The sequence below is a fragment of the Taudactylus pleione genome, unplaced genomic scaffold, assembly GCF_031769625.1.
Source record: "Taudactylus pleione unplaced genomic scaffold, aTauple2 ptg001337l, whole genome shotgun sequence".
Classification (NCBI taxonomy): Eukaryota; Metazoa; Chordata; class Amphibia; order Anura; family Myobatrachidae; genus Taudactylus; species Taudactylus pleione.
The window spans coordinates 21,135-39,068 of NW_028285737.1; the positions used below are offsets into that span (position 1 = coordinate 21,135).

The window sequence follows — 17,934 nt, forward strand, 5'->3', positions numbered from 1 at the left end:
TGGCTCACGTTTTCAAATTGAATACGGGGATAAAGCATGCACGTGCGCGATACTTTATCCTCGGAAAAGCTGCGATGTGGAGCGAAAAGTCCAGCACGGACTTTTCGCTCCAAATTGAATACGGCTGTATGTCTCCGAACAGTAAACCGCAGAACAAGCAAAAATCATATAGAGAGATCATAATACTTATTACATACAAAGACCCACTGCATCTATACAAATCCATTTGGACTCCACTTGTAAAAGTTTTTTATGTCTGTCCCTTCCCCGTGGATTGTCAGGGATATGATCTATAATGGTATGTCTAAAGCTTGATAGTCTATGTTTATATTCAGCAAAGTGTCCTCCTATAGGCTGCTCTGAGGGTTTACCACTCAGGGCTGACCTCTGCAAGGCCATACACTCTCTAAAGGTGCGTAGTATGGTCTTGCTTATGTAACGAAGGCCGCATGGACATTTAACCATGTAAATTGCATAGCTACTCATGCATGTCAATGCAAACCTGATGTTGTAGCGTCCTCCAGTATGTGGATTATGGAAATATTTCCCTGCTGTCTTATATCTACACGTCGTGCAACCTATGCACTGATGGCATCCACCTGCTTTCATCATACCTGGTGTTCCAGCCTGCATAAGGTTGGTAATGTCAGCTTTGACTAGGCAATCTCTTATATTTTTGCCTCTTTTCAAACAGGACATAACCTCCATTTGTTTAAGGTCACGTAAATCTCTATCCCTCTGACTAATAGGCCAGAGTGAGCGTGCTGTTTTTTCTATAGATCGATGGGAAGTGTTACATTTTCTTACCCAGTGTAACTTCTTTGTCTTATCTTTGGATATGGGTTTATTCAACAGTTCATGTCTCATTATTTTTTGTACTCTCTCCACTGATTTGTCCAGAACCTTATCAGAATATCCCCTCTCTTTAAATCTATTAACCATCTCTTTATTATAGTGCAATACAGTAATAACAAAATGTTCTTCTGGAGTACTTTATAGCACTCATATCTTTGGGGGGTTAATATATATTATCAAAAGAAAAAAATTAAAATATACTGTTTAATCCTTCTGATTCAGGTTGGATCCCTATTGCGATCGCACCTGCGATTATGCACGCAGTTCAACCGCGATGGTATGCTAATCCATTGCGATCGCTATGGCACTGCAGCACTACAAGGACGCCCACTTTACCTTACACATATCAATAATGTTTAGCAAGACTGCGAAACCATCGGTACAACAGAGCACCATCGCAGCCTCACGCACACTTGCACAAGCTCTGACCTTACTCAGGAATGGCTAACTTCATCGCACGCTGTGAGTACACAAGCTGCGTATGTAATCGCAGTGGATAATTTATGCACACCCCTGCAAGGGTGTTCAAATGCACTGGGACACCTGCGTTCGGCCAGCCACCCCCCCCCACGTTATGTTACACAAATGGCACTTCCTGTCAATCACTCTGCGATGGGTCTGCATAGTCACTGCGATAGCAGTGGCCGATATATCGTTCAATTTATCTGCTAATGGATAGGCCCCTTTATAATAACATACAAGGAGGACCATGAATGATGCAGTAGTGACCCCTTTATTCTACGTTTTCAACAAACAAAGGAATTATTACAGCATCTCAATATGTATTTAAAGGCAAATCTGTGGAGAAATCAGAGGTTTCTGCAGAGGCGCCTCGGCTCTCCCAATAACGCCACCGCCGTAGCGACAAAGCGTTCTGGCAACTTACTAAGCGATGAAAACTTGGGCTTGTCCACTAGCAGAGAGCGCCACCTGGGGGCGGCTCTATGCTCACCTCCAAGTCCCAATCACATTTTATATACACAGATACATACCCATTACATACATGTACTTATCCAGCTCAGATAGACAGGGAAGACACTACTCTACAGCACATGTATGTCAGTGTGTCTGTCGTCACACATGTACAGCTGCTATATATCACACCTATAGGTAATAACATCACATATTATATACACACAGCCCAGCCCAGGGCCTCATGGGATACATAATATAACGCTCAGGACAGCGCTCCCTGTTCCCATAGCAACCACTAGGTCATGTGACGCTGCAGATGCTAGGGAGAGTTACAGCAGACACTAGAGTCTGAGATGTATTTTTAAATGTTGTATAGCAAGTGTCCCCTGTGTCAGATAGAGCGGCGGCCATTTTCCCGAAGACCAAATCCAGGAAGTACCACGGCAGCAAGGCGGCGTCTTTCCTGGGGGCACCGAGAGAGTGATGGTAATGCTATTTATTATTATCCTCTTCATACAGGGGGAGCAGCCTGTAGTGTCCTGTGATTATTAATATACAGGTAGAGCAGCCTGTGGTGGCATGTTATTATTATTATTATTATACAGGGGGAGCAGCCTGTGGTGTCCTGTGATTATTATTATACAGGGGGGCAAGCCTGTGGTGTCCTGTGATTATTATTATACAGGGGGAGCAGCCTGTGGTGTCCTGTTATTATTATACAGGGGGAGCAGCCTGTGTTGTCCTGTGATTATTATTATACAGGGGAATAGCCTGTGGTGTCCTGTTATTATTATTAAAGTGGGGGAGCAGCCTGTGGTGTCCTGTTATTATTATTATACAGGAGGAGCAGCCTGTGGTGTCCTGTTATTATTATTATTATACAGGGGAGCAGCCTGTGGTGTACTGTTATTATACAGGGGGAGCAGCCTGTGGTGTCCTGTTGTTATTATTATTATTATAAAGGGGGAGCAGCCTGTGGTGTCCTGTTATTATTATAACACATCCCTCCTGATCTCCCCATGCAATCTGCTTATCCACTCCAACTATGGCCCGTATTCAATTTGAGGCGAAAAGTCCGGATCCGTGACACTTTTTCGCCGATGACGTCATTTTCACCTGTTTTGCTTTTATCCCATATTCAATGCAGGCGGAAAGTCAATGCAGTGTACTAGGCGAAAAAGTTTCGCCTACGAATAGCAGGCAGAAAAAAAGTGCAGAATTTGGGTGCAATGTTGCGGGAACCCCCGTGCAGCCTTCAGACAGTCCCCCAAAGGTAAACTGTCAATTTTTTTCTAAAAAACACTTAAGGACACCCCAAAAAAAGACTTTGAAAAAGGGGGCGAAAAAAAAAAATAAGTTGGGGTACAAAGTTAAAAACTAACAAACTTGGCTCTGGGGGGGTCCCCAAGTATGCCCCAGGTGTTTTTTTGATTGCAGGTGCTTCCGGCAGGTGGATTTTTCTCTATTTTTTTAACTTAATTTTAGCAACTTTTAAATATGCTGACCCCCATTTTCAAGTACCCAAAATTTGTTGGGATAAGTTATTTTCTGGAAAAAATACTCCTGAATACTATTCTGCACCACTTATACAAAAACGCAATTTAGCAGCTATTGAGCCCGTTTAAAAACACCAATACCTTAAGCAAGCCAATTTGGGGTGTACCATAGCTAACCCTCATGTCAGAGCATCTTTTGGGGGGTTTCAGGCTGATTTCCCCAAATCTGATAGTACTTTCCGCTTGTTTAAGTTTCGCCGGGTTCCGTTTTCGCGTACTTTCAAATTGAATACGGGGTAAAGCAGGCACGCTCGTGATATTTTTCCGCCTACAAAACAGGCGACAAGTCCGGGCCGCGAAAGAGTATCGTGGCTCGGCTCAAATTGAATACGGCTCTATGCCTTACCGAACGACGCAACAAGATGACCTCTCAAATGTTCTTTAGTTGTGGCCCCCAAATCATGAGGCTTGGTGCAATTTTGCTGAACTCATTGTTTTTTTTTTCCTCTTAAGTTTAGACTAACCTTTCCATAGATGTTAGATTACTGTGACCCTTGTATCCAGCCATCTGTGTCACCCCTGTCTTTCTGCCCCCTCCCCTTTAGAATGTAAGCTCTCATGAACAGGGCCCTCTTCCCTCATGTGCTTCTCCTTCACTTAATTATACTCTAATTTACAACAGCACCCAACCCTTGGTTACAGACACCATGTTATGCAGCAATGTATAAATCATCTGTCCAGCATTGTTTGTCCTGTTAATATGTTAAATGTTTTCTTGTGTGCTTATTTGTTTATGTACTGTGTAAGGCTCTGCGGAACCCTTGTGGTGCCATATAAATAAAGGATAATAATAATTATTATTATTATACAGGGAGAGCAGCCTGTGGTGTCTTGTTATTATTATTATTATTATTATTATTATTATTATACAGGGGGAGCAGCCTGTGGTATCCTGTTGTTGTTGTTGTTGTTATTATTATTATTATACAGGGGAGCAGCATGTGGTGTCATTATTATTATACAGGGGGAGCAGCCTGTGGTATCCTGTTGTTGTTGTTGTTGTTATTATTATTATACAGGGGAGCAGCCTGTGGTGTCATTATTATTATACAGGGGGAGCAGCCTGTGGTGTTCTGTTATTATCATACAGGTGGAGCAGCCTGTGGGGCCTTGCTATTATTATTATACAGGGGGAGCAGCCTGTGGTGTTCTGTAATTATCATACAGGTGGAGCAGCCTGTGGGGCCTTGCTATTATTATTATACAGGGGGAGCAGCCTGTGGCAGCTTCTTCTCTTTATTTTTCTTTTTTTGCTTCCTTCAGTCTGAGCAGACTCTGGTGTCCTGTTATACTACAGGTGGAGGAGGCTCTGTTGTCCTGTTATAATACTAGAGGTGGTGGAGGCTCTGGTATCCTGGTATTATACTAGAGGTGGTGGAGACTATTGTGTCTGGTTATACTGCAAGTGGAGCAAAATATGGTATACTGGTACTATATTACTGGTGGAGCAGACCCTGCTCGTAGGTTACCCTTTGTTGCGCTCTCCCTCACCAAGCAATACAGCGTCATGTGACGGTTACTGAAGAGTCTTTTAAATCTGGATCAGGGAAACTGAGAAACCCTGACCAGGGCTCTATAGATCAGGGAAGAGCGGAGGATGCAGTGGTCACCGAGTCAGCCAGCTGTAATAGCCTGCGGGTTATGGATTGTCAGCCAGCTGTAATAGCCTGCGGGTTATGGATCATCAGCCAGTTGTAATAGCCTGTGGGTTATGAAGTATGGACAGGTTTTGGAAATGTAGCCGCTAGATTTTAAGTGGCAAACGTTTTAATGCAAAACCACCCTATTATATAAAACAAATAACTACCACATTAAATCTAGGGGCTGAATGGCTGAAATCCCTGCACTTTATGTAAAACTCAGGCTTTTCCATTTGTCCCCCTATATATGTGACTGGACCCACCTGTGCCTCCTCTCCTTATGTATCCCTGTGTATGAGGTATTAGAAATGCCATGGGACCTTGGTTTTGGAGAGATCTCCCATCTCGATTAACATTGAAGGCATATTAGGGCATAATGCTAAACTATATAGTGTATATTATATGAGAATATTATTTCTGAGCGAAGCTTCTGTGAGATCCTCTATAGAAATCATTACACTTTTATAGCATTGTCTATTTCTTTGCACAATGTGCAATCACCTTGTATGTATAACACAGGGCATGTTCTTGTCTATGTCTCCATACAGGAGGGGGAGTATATAGAGGAACACAGGGGTCTGTACAAGGACATGATGATGGAGAATCACCGGCCCCTCACATCACTGGGTAAGAGGAGACTGTCATTTATTGTACAGGGGAGCACAGGTATGGGGACCCCCTATATACACACATCCCCTGATAATCACATATATACAATGTACTCAGTCACTGTGTCTTCTACAGATGGACCCAGTAGCAGAAATACCCCAGAGAGATGTCCTCGTCTTCTATATTCCCAAGATTGTACAGAGGAGAATCACAGGATCCCACAGGAGTATCAGGTATATGGGATTTACCAAAGTGACTTTCTCTGTGTGATCTATAGAGAAGCTGTGTTTTTCTTATACACTGATATTCTTTGTTTAATGTCAATCAATGAAATTGAACATTATGAAAATGTTATTTGATTTTTTTTTTTTTTAGGTTAGCAAGGATGAAGATCTAACTGATATGAAGGCAGAAGATATAGGCGCAGAAGAAGAGACGTATGTGCCTGATATGAAGGCAGAAGATATAGAGGGAGAAGGAGAGACGTATGGGACTGATATGAAGGTAGAAGATACAGAGGGAGAAGAAGAGACGTATGTGACTGATATAAAGGCAGAAGATACAGAGGGAGAAGAAGAGACGTATGTGACTGATATAAAGGCAGAAAATATAGGCACAGAAGAAGAGACGTATGTGCCTTATATGAAGGCAGAAGATATAGAGGGAGAGGAGAGACGTATGTGACTGATATGAAGGTAGAAGATACAGAGGGAGAAGAAGAGACGTATGTGACTGATATGAAGGCAGAAGATATAGAGGGAGAAGAAGAGACGTATGTGACTGATATAAAGGCAGAAGATACAGAGGGAGAAGAAGAGACGTATGTGACTGATATGAAGGCAGAAGATATAGAGAGAGAAGAAGAGACATATGTGACTGATAATAAGGCAGAAGATATAGAGGGAGAAGAAGAGACGTATGTGAGGGGTGATCAGCAGTGTAAGGAGGAGGAAATCCCTACAGATATCAGCACAGGTGAGTAATAATGACTTATATCAAAAATGCAAATAGATGTATAGTATTTGTTATGGTGCACAATAAATTAGGAATCAGGCTGCCTTCTACATATAAAAAAGGGAACACCACATCCCTTATGGTAAAAACAATTTCTACAAAGGTAAATATGCAGGCACGAGGAATGAGCACTGCTCCAAAATGCATAGTCTGGACGGCATGACATGAATATTTGATGATACAGCATTTGATGGCCCGTATTCACCGTCTTGAAATTCTTACTGCGATGGTGCTGAGGCGCTAAACCCAGAACCCAACATCGCTTTGCTTAAGCCCACTGCAGTTTCCACAGAGGGTGAAATATTATGGACTTTGGGCTCAGTGCTGCTATACCTGCTGTAAATATCTGCCTATATTTTTAAGGAGAATGCATTATGTCTATTATGGATGTTTTTTAATTAGTATATTTTTTAATCTGTGTGGAAAATACATTTTTAAAAAATGTAGACTGTTCTCTAGTATATAATTTTTGAAAATACTGGTTATACCTTTTGTATAAACACTTATTACAAAAAGAGTCACATATTCTCCTTGCTCAGTCACTAAAACAATCTCTTATTCTGCACTCTCCTCTGTCAGTACAAATTAATGAGGGAAATGTACCTGCCCAGTATGGTAGTCAGGAGCCATCAGCCCCTATTATATTCCTGCTCTCCCCCTCATATCATGTCACTGTATGTTACCAGCCCAGAGATCTGACCAGTCTCCTCCCCACACTCTCTGGTGTGTCTCATACATCAGGAGCCATCAGCTCCTATTATACTCCTGCTCTCCCCCTCACATCATGTCACTGTGTGTTACCAGCCCAGAGATCTGACCAGTCTCCTCCACACACTCTCTGGTGTATCTCATACATCAGGATCCATCAGCCCCTATTATACTCCTGCTCTCCCCCTCACATCATGTCACTGTGTGTTACCAGCCCAGAGACCTGACCAGTCTCCTCTCCACACTCTCTGGTGTATCTCATACATCAGGACCATCAGCCCCTATTAGACTTGGGGAACTGCAGGGCATGGAGGCTTCTCTCCAGCAGAGCCATTTGGAACCACACATTTAGATTTTCCTCTGCTTTCAATTTTTTTCAATAGGCTTGTCTTTGTATACTTATACTTCATTGGATGATGACCTTTTCCTCACTTCCTAACAACAAAGACCAGTAGACATGTCTACACGCTGAAGGGATCACTGTGATGTTAGGGAACATGTCTTGCGGGATTATATAATTTTTATCTACACTTACTGACCTGCTTTTTGAGAATGGAGACTCGCAAAATGAAAATACAAAAATGAATGTAACTATTACACAAATACGGTATATACTTCGCGCTGCTGCACTTTTTTTCTTACATTTCATAGATTTTGCGCATCTGTCCTGCAAGGCGGGAGGTAGCAGTGTTTCTGTTTATGTGCCTTCAGCCTCCATTTTATGTATACATTACATATAGCGGACATGTGCTGTAACATACTATTATGAAAGCTAAGTTCCTTTGATGTTGTTAAGTGACTCCAGCGCAGGCATCGCTATGATTAAAACGAAACTGTCCACGCTTTATTTTACCTATATTGAGAGAAAGAAGACTCTTGTTTGTGTAATGATTATATAATATTAAAATATAACCTTTAATGGTATCCGGTCTTTAGATCTACAGACAGGCACCACAAGTTAGACAAGGACACAAGGTCGATTTCAGCTGCCTAAGTGTTTAAGTTCCTTTACCATCTTCCCGCTACTGATTGCACTAAATGGGAAGTTCCCCCAGCAGTGGATTCCCACATGACACGTCTGGCCAAGAAAGCTACCTTACCTATCCATACTCAACCTCCTTGAAGGAAACTACGGATAATAGTATAGAAGCTTGTCTAAAATCTATATACTCTCTTACAGGAGCTATTACTCTTCCTGTTAGGGCTACGGCCTGGGTGGCCAAGGCCATTGAGAGTTGAGCAGAGGCCCTAGAAGATACATTTCCCTCTGATGCTTTGAGGGAACAGCTGTCCAACATATCTCATATTAGAGATGCAGCCTCCTATTTTGGTGAAGCACCTATGTATACGGCTCTCCCAGCCTCCAATGCATCTGTCACTTCTGTAGTATCCTGCCGTATTGTTTGGCTCTGCTCATGGAAGGCAGATGCGGACTTTAAAAAGGCTTTGGAGTCGCCTTATTCAGGGGATATCCTGTTTGTCCAGAATTGGACAAAATTGTGACTACCTTGGCAGCTTCCAAGATGGCATTCCTGCACTCTGCATATACTGCAAAGCCTCGGAAGTTATCCCTTCGGTCCTTTCATCCTCAAGGAAAAGCCAAAGGTCAGTCCTTTTCAAGGCATCGGGCACCAACTAAGGCTTCCAAGCCTCGGACCAAACAGACCTGGGCTACTAGACATCCACTTACTAAATTTGAGGACAAACCTTCAGTCTGGCGGGGCGGGCCTCTCCCTGGGTGCTTCCAGGGTGGGAGACCTGACTTTTTCAGTTCCCCAATTCTGGCGTCAGTGTTATGAATCACTGGGAGAATTAACAGGAAGAAGGATTATCATTAGAGGTGTGAATCGATTGATAAATAGGCTTTGAGAAGTCTATTGATAAAGAAGCTGGCTGAAAGTCCACACTGGCGATGCAGTGCGGCAATAACTGCTGTGGTGTTACTAGCAGATAGTCCACACAGACGCTAAAGTGCAGCAGAGACAGTAGAGATACACGCTGGACACGAGTAGCTGGAACATACAGGAACATGAACTTACTCACAGGAACTGGAAGCTACATACTGAACGCTATAGCCGGCATCATAGCAGAGAACCAGCAGAGGTAAAAAAGGAAGAAGATTCAATCAGTGGAGGGAGGAGGTAACGGAGCAGTAAGGTAGGAGGACCTCATGGAGTAGAAGCCCGGCGTCCTTGTCTCCTAGCAACAGACGCGATAGAGCCGCCTGGAGTATTGATATCAAACAAGACGTTACGGTGGCTTGTTACAGTCAGACTACAACAGACGCTTAGGTAAGAGAAGTGGTCTCCCACGCATATGCTATCTCTTTTCTGAGGTGATCCCCCCAGCAGTTCTTTTGCACAGGCCCTTCATCGGACCAAAGCAAGGCCCTGCTGCTCCAAAAGGCCGTTCAGTCCTTACTGCTCTCAGTAGTAATAATTCCGGTCCCCTCTGTTGGTCTCATCGGCCTATCCTCAACCTCAAGTCTCTGAACAAGTTTATCAGGATGCCCAGGTTTTGTATGGAAACTTACCGCTCTATTATCCTGGCTATGGAGCCTGGGGACTTTATGGTGTCTCTGGACATTCATGACGCTTACCTACATGTACCTATAGTGCCTTCTCATCAACAATTTCTCCGGTTTGCTATACTACAGCAACATTACCAATTTCAGGCTCTGCCTTTTGACCTTTCAATGGCTCCTCGGGTCTTTACCAAAATCATGGCAGTTATGGCGGCCATCTTCATAATCAAGGGATCAGGCTGCTCCCATATTTAGATGACCTCTTGCTTTTGGCCAGCTCTCCAGAAAGTCTTCTCCGCCATCTACAGATAACCATTGCCTTTCTACAAATGCACGGTTGGCTGATCAACTGGAAAAAGTGTTCCTTGACATCTTCTCAAAGAAGGGTTCATCTGGGAGCCCTCCTGGATTCTCAGGTTCAGAGAATCTTCCTAACAGCAGACAAAATCTTGGTATTACAGCAATGGGTGCACAGACTACTACACAGTCACCGAGTGTCAATTCACTCTGCAACACAGATCCTGGGATCCATCGTGTCCACCTTTGACATGGTGGAGTTTGCTCAGTTTCACTCCAGGCCCCTACAACACCTGATCCTCTCCAGGTGGAACAGGCTGCCTCATCTCAGATCCCAGATGATGAACCTCTCCCAGGAGGTTTGCCTGTCCCTGGTCTGGTGGCTAAAGACGCCCCACCTGAACAAGGGACGCCCCTTTTAAATCACGGACTGGGTACTCCTAACCACGGATGCAAGCCTCCTCGGGTGGGGCGCGGTGACGGGCCAGCTGGACTCCAGCCGAGGCGGTCTTACCAATCAACGTCCTGGAACTCTGAGCTATCTACAGAGCTCTTACTCTGGCTCAGGATATCCTTCAGAACATGCCAGTACAAGTACAGTCCGACAACGCCACGGCAGTGGCCTACCTCAAATACCAAGGAGGCACTTGAAATCAGGCAGCAATGGCAGAAGTGTCCCGCATTCTCACATGGACCGAATGCCATCTCTCAACCATCTCAGCAGTGTTCATCCCAGGAATTCTCAATTGCGAAGTGGATTTCCTAAGCCGTTACGACGTGCATGCAGGAGAGTGATCTCTACATCCAGAAGTCTTTCAGCTTCTGGTGGACAATTGGGGCCTACCAGCTGTGTATCTCATGGCCTCGAGAAACAATCACAAACTTCCAGTGTATGGAGCCAGGACAAAGGACCCCAATGCGGCCTCGAGACACAGCCACAAACTCCCAGTGTAAGGAGCCAGGACAAGGGACCCCAATGCGGCCTTCGTGGATGCATTATCTGTGATGTGGACCTTCCATTTGGCATACCTCTTCCCTCCAATATCCCTTCTTCCTCAACTACTTCGGAAGTTCAAACAGGAAGGGGGCACAGTCCTGTTAGTAGCTCCGGCTTGGCCCAGACACCATTGGTACTCTGACCTTCAAAGTCTCTCCATAGATGTTCCTCTTCAACCTCCTCTACGGCCAGACCTGTTGTCTCAGAGCCCCTGTCTACATCCGGACCTGGCCCATCTGTATTTAACAGCTTGGCTCTTGAGACATCCCTCCTAAGGTCTAAGGGATTTTCTAGCTCTGTGGTCCAGACAATAATCAGAGCTTGTAAAGCGGCCTCTGCCAGGATTTATTACCGGGTATGGCATACATATTTCCAGTGGTGTGCCCCTAGAAACTATGACCCTCAAGTTTTGAAGGTTTCTAGAATACTTGCCTTTCTTCAGGTGGATTGGATCTTGGACTCCGCCTAGCATCTCTAAAAGTGCACGTCTCTGCTCTGTCCATCTGGTTCCAGCACAGAATTGCTCCTCTACTGGATGTCCACACCTTCCTACAAGGTGTTCTAGGAATACAACCTCCATTTGTCCCTCCTGTTGCTCCGTGGAATTTGTCAGTGGTTCTCTACGCACTTCAGGAACCTCCATTCGAACCCTTGGAATCAGTGGATGTCAAGTGGCTGTTACAAGTCGCGGTCACGACGGGTTTACTCCAGTTTCTTCTGTTGCTAGGCGATCGGCATGCCTCAGGAAGTGATGTATCATCCTCAGTGCAGCTTGATTGGTCCGTCCTCCTATTTGTACACACTGGACTTTTGCCGCCTCACCGACTAAAGCTTTCCTGTGGGTTCTCTAGGCTCAGCGGCATGAGCAGTATCCTGTCGACTCTGCTGGAAGGATCTCCATCTCCTCGGTTTTGTCACCCAGCTGTCTCCGGCTCTTGTGGCCTCTCCTATGGCTCCCTAGCCATACCATCAACTCCCGTGCTGTGCTCTGGCTTCGTTATTCCACCTGCAGCTTCCTAGCTGTACTGGCAGTGACGGCCTTCCAAGCTGAATCAGCATTCCTACCCAGCAGGTGAGTGGACGCTAATTTGTACACAAACTTGTACTCAAATTTATGTATTGTCCATAAGGACTTTGGATTCTAATTTGTACCAACCTGTACATAAACTTGTACTCAAACCTATTCATTTTCTGTCAGGACTGTGGATGCTACTTTGTACACAAACTTGTACACTAACTTACGTACTGTCTGTCAGGGACGCTAATTTGTACACTAACTTATATATAAACTCGTACTCAAATCTGTGTACTATTCATCAGGACATTGGCCCTGATTCAGAGTTGGACGCTCTGACCAGAGCGCTCGCTCTGAATCAGGGCCCACCTCCATAAATATGGAGCGTCGTCCTGGACGCTCGTATAGCTGTGGGTCACCACCCACAGCCTATACGAGCGTGCAGGATGATGGTCGCGATGGTCTTGACCATCGCGACCATCGCCAGTGCGAGCAGAAGCCTGCGGTTGAGTTTCTCAACCGCAAGGCCAGGAGTGATTTTGGCTCTATTAGAGCCAAAATCACTCCCACTGACATCACTAGTGATGTCAGTGGGGCCGGCTGCTGACGGTAGGCGTTCCCTTGGGAACGCCTCCGTCTGGCAGGCACGCCCACCAAAGGGGGCGTGCTGTCAATCAACATCGACAACACGCCCCCTTTGATCAGACACAAAGAGCGAAGGAAAGTCCTTCGCTCGTCGCGTCTCGCGCATGCGCACGACGGAGCTCCGTCCGTCGTGCGCATGCACAGTGCACACCATCGACCCACTTGCGAGCGGACAGCCGCTCGCGAGTGGCTCTGAATGAGGCCCATTGTATCTAGTTCAGTGCTCAAGCCATAACATCGGCTTTCCAAACCAAATCAATTGTCTAACTCTTCAGTTCGGATTCTAAGCCACGACATTGGCGCTCAAAGCCAAATCAATTGTCTAACTCTTCAGCATCGGCTCCAAGCCGCACCATCGGCTCTCAAAGCCAAATCAATTGTCTAACTCTTCAGCATCGGCTCCAAGCCACACCATCGGCTCTCAAAGCCAACTCAAATATCTTCCTCTCCTCAGCATGGGCTCCAAGCCACAACAACGGCTCTCAAAGCCAAATCAATAATTTGACTCTTCAGTACGGGCCTCATGCCGCCTTTTCTATTCTTATAACCATACCACATTTACTACCAACAGCATCTTGAACCAGCTTCTGGCCGCATCGATAGTGTACCACTTCTTGTTCTGGTTCTATTTTCATATCTACTATCAACGATTTAGTCTCCATTCCAACTGTTGCTCTCACCATTGTATCCTTTTGCTCCTCCATGTGAATTGCTACTACCTCGAGCTATAAGTCCAGGCGGACGCCTAAGTACTGGTGAACGTATCCCAGTTCTAAGGGAACAACGGAGGGTTGTTATTGGCAGAAGATTTCGCTAGCCTGGCTCTAGACTTTTTACATGGAGTAGGCATTGGATATCATAACAGTGGCACACTGCGAAGACTCTGTTTATTCTGGTTATAGCATCTGCCCGTAGGGTATCAAATTTAGGGCGCTTTCATGTCGCTCCCCTTTTTTAATCTTTCATCCGTACAGGGCTGTTCTTAGAACACGCCTGGGCTTCCTTCCCAAAGTGGTTTCTTGTTTCCACATTGATGAGAAAATTGTGGTTCCGGTCTTTGAATCACCAGACCTCTCAGGCAGGTGAGGCCTCTTTGGATGTGGTTCGTGCTCTGAAGAATTACGTGGACCGCACTAGTTCCATCAGGAAATCAGACTCCCTTTTCATCTTATATGGATTCCATAAGAAGGGATGGCTAGCTAACAAACAGACTCTGGGCAGATGGGTGCGCATGCCTATCTCACAGGCTTACACACAGACAGGCCTTCCTGTGCCAGCTACAGTATCTGCTCATTCTACTCACTCTGTGGGTCCCTCGTGTGCAGCCCAACATGGCGCCTCTGCTGAACAACTATGCAAGGCGGCTATGTGGTCTTCTGTCTACACCTTTCTTAGGTTCTATGCCTTTGATACATTTGTCTCTCAGGAGACTTCCTTCGGGTGCAGGGTTCTACTCTCAGCTTAGGAGCATCCCCTCCCTAGAACAACTGCTTTGGGACACCCCCATTGTCTCCCCTGTGGAGCCCTATGGGCACTGAAGAAGAAAACAAGTTATGGTAAAACTTAACCTTGTTAACTCTCTTTCTTCGAAGTCCATAGGGTCCACAGGGCACCCGCCCTGACGCACCTGGCTTCTATGGGTTTCTTCTCTTGGTCACTTGTTTTCTTCTCTGTGCGAGAGTGTGATTCTTCCTTGCAGGAACCTCTATACTGAGCTGCAAGCTTAAAAGTCCTTGTGCTTCCTTTGCTAGACACACCCAGTTTTTGCCGAAAACAATTATCTTATGTTTTGTATTAAAATAATCCCTGCCATAACTATAGCATAACATTAATATTTAGGAGTATGTTATAAATTGTAACATGAAACAACTGAATTTTCCTATTTGTTGGGACCTCTTACCATAGTCTTTATCAGTAAATTAACCTCATTATAGTGAAACGTTACTATTTTCATATATTTATTTTACTCCCAGCAGATGGATGTAACAGAAGGAAGATCTCAGAGGGACATCTCATCTTATCTCCAAACGGTGAAATAGAAAATAACGACATCATCCGAGATTCCCCGGGACAAAATCCTAACACCCTAATTATACATCCAGAACCTTACAGTGCAGATCTGTCATCTTATCCATCTGATTACGGGATGTCCTCAAATACTGGTACACCTATTACAGCTCCTGCAGTAGATAATATATTTTCCTGTTCTATAGACTCCCTACAGAACACAAAAGTCATTAATGATCAACCAACTAAGACCATTGCAAAGTCCCATACATGCTCTGAGTGTGGGAAATGTTTTAGAGACAAAGCAGCCCTTGTTAAACATCAGAGAACTCACACAGGTGAGAGACCATTTCCATGCTCTGAGTGTGGAAAATGTTTTAGAGACACATCCGCTCTTGCTATACATCAGAGACGTCACACAGGTGTGAAGCCATTTCCATGCTCTGAGTGTGGGAAATGTTTTACAGAAAAATCAGCTCTTGTTAGACATGAGAGAAGTCACACAGGTGAGAAACCTTTTCCATGTTCTGAATGTGAGAAAAGTTTTATACAGAAATCCGATTTAGTGTCACACCAGAGAATTCACACAGGTGAGAAGCCGTTTTCATGTCCTGAGTGCGGGAAATGTTTTACACAGAGTCCATCTCTTATTTCACATCAGAGAATTCACACAGGTGAGAAACCATTTCTCTGTTCTGAGTGTGGGAAATGTTTTACACATTTAACCACTCTTATTAAACACAAAATAATTCACACAGGTGAGAAGCCATTTCGATGTACTGAGTGTGGTAAATACTTTTCAAGTAACAAACATCTTTTTAAGCATCAGCGAACTCACACTGATGAGAAACCATTTCTGTGCCCTGTGTGTGGAAAATGTTTTACACGGAATTCTAATCTTTTTAAACATCAGCTAAGACACACAGGTGAGAAGCCATTTCCATGCTCTGAGTGTGGGAAGTGTTTTACACACAAAGCATATCTTGTTAAACATCAGAGACGTCACACTAATGAGAAGCCATTTTCGTGTTCTGAATGTGTGAGAAGTTTTACACAGAAATCTGATCTAGTGTTGCATCAGAGAACTCACACAGGTGAGAAGCCATTTTTGTGTGTTGAGTGCGGGAAATGTTTTACACAGAGACCATATCTTATTTCACATCAGAGAATTCACACAGGTGAGAAACCTTTTCCCTGTTCTGAGTGTGGGAAATGCTTTAAACATAAAACCACTCTTTTTAAACACAAGATAATTCACACAGATGAGAAACCCTTTAGATGTACTGAGTGTGATAAATGCTTTCCAAATGACAAACATCTTGCTAAGCATAAGCAAACTCACATGGGCGAGAAGCCATTCCTGTGCCCTGTCTGTGGAAAATGTTTTACACAGAAAACAAATCTTATTAAACATCAGAGAAGTCACAGAGGTGCTAAGCCATTTCCATGCTCTGAGTGTGGGAAAAGTTTTACACACAAATCACATCTTGTCACACATCACAGAACTCACACAGATGAGAGGCCATTTTTATGTTCAGAGTGTGGGAAATGTTTTACACAGAAATCAAATCTTATTAAACATCAGAGACATCACACAGGTGCAAAGCCATTTCCATGCTCTGAGTGTGGGAAAAATTTTACACACAAATCACATCTTGTCACGCATCAGAGAAGTCACACAGGTGACAAACCATTTCCATGCTCTGCATGTGGTAAAAGTTTTACACACAAATCACATCTTGACACACATAAGAGAACACACACAGGTGAGAAGCCATTTTTATGTTTGGAGTGCGGGAAATGTTTTACACATCAAACATCTATTGTTACACATAAGAGAAGTCACACAGGTGAGAAGCCATTTTTATGTTCAGAGTGTGGCAAAAGCTTTACACGGAAAGTATCTCTTTTTAAACATCAGAAAATACACACATGAGAAAAGTAATTTCCGTGAGATGGATGAATAACTGGCGGCAACAATACTCTGAATATTGTAAAATGTGCTGATTTTATTAGTGAAGATTGTAAAAATAAGCAGAAAGATAATTAGAAAAATCAGAGTTATGGTGGTTATGCAATACATTAACATTTTTTTTTTATTAATTACCATCCCTAGATTTAGATGGAATGGGTGTCATCAATATAAGACTGAAATTTATTTAGATATTGGCAAATGTCAAAGCTTAATTGGGCTGGGAGAAATATGGATGCCTTCAGGCAATTCTTGCAATAACTGAAGGCAACCGTCCCAGATGAGAAAGATGTTCAAATATTGACAATTAGACATTGTAGGAATTCCATAATGAAGCATTGAATTGATTCAGTTCAAAGAAATTCATGACTGTGTTTGTATATGCTGGCATCAATGTAGAGCCCATTGCAGTGCCAGTATTTTGAAGGTAAAACTTTTTAAAGCAAAGTAATGAATCAACTACAGTCATCAGGCGCAAACAAAAATTGGTGGCCGAGTTCAAAGTGTTTTTTTTTACTGCTGTGATCCCTTCATGTCAAATTCACCTGTATAGACTGGTGACATCCATTCTCACCATTAGACACGTCTCGCAAAGAGTTGGTAAGTCAGCTAGAGCCAATAGAAAGTCGTATCTTAAAGATGACTCAGGTTGACAGTAACCCATATCTGTAGGAAAGGATCTTTCAGTTGGGCAGGTGGTTGATTTAATGATCCTGTTAAAAAAAGTATTGACCATCTCAGGAGGTCAACAAGAATTTGAGACTTGGGGCCGTATTCAATTCGGAGCGAATAGCCGTTTTTATGTGTTTTTTTGCTAAAATTTTGTCTCTTTTTTTTTTCTCCGTAGTGAATTCTATTCCGTTTTCGCCTATGCATAAAGTCAAGGCACTGAAATAGGCAATACTTTTACTCCACAGAATAGCAGATGAAAAAAAGTGTAAAATCTATACTTTGGAGTGCAGATGTTGAGAAACCACTCAAAACCCTTGGTGTGCCTCCCCAATGGACAATTCACCTAAAAAAAAAGAATTGAAAAATTCCAGGAACAGCCCAAGAAACGCCTTTGAAATTTTGGGAAAAAATGAAATATGGGGGGATAACTTCAAAAACTAGCGAAATAAGCTTCTGGGGTGCTCTAAGAAGGGGCCAAGTGTTTTTGGGATTGTAGGTGCTTGTATGA

At 43.8% G+C, this 17,934-nt stretch overlaps 1 pseudogene across 1 annotated transcript; it reads left to right on the forward strand.

Annotated features, from left to right (window-relative positions):
* Window positions 1-2,211: 2,211 nt before the first annotated feature.
* On the forward strand, window positions 2,212-17,509 carry LOC148443055 (uncharacterized; annotated as a pseudogene). The gene is made up of 8 exons (XR_015875753.1): window positions 2,212-2,256; window positions 5,515-5,593; window positions 5,711-5,808; window positions 5,951-6,121; window positions 6,517-6,550; window positions 14,752-15,540; window positions 15,709-16,071; window positions 16,321-17,509. The product of XR_015875753.1 is annotated as an uncharacterized LOC148443055 (transcript).
* Window positions 17,510-17,934: the final 425 nt, after the last annotated feature.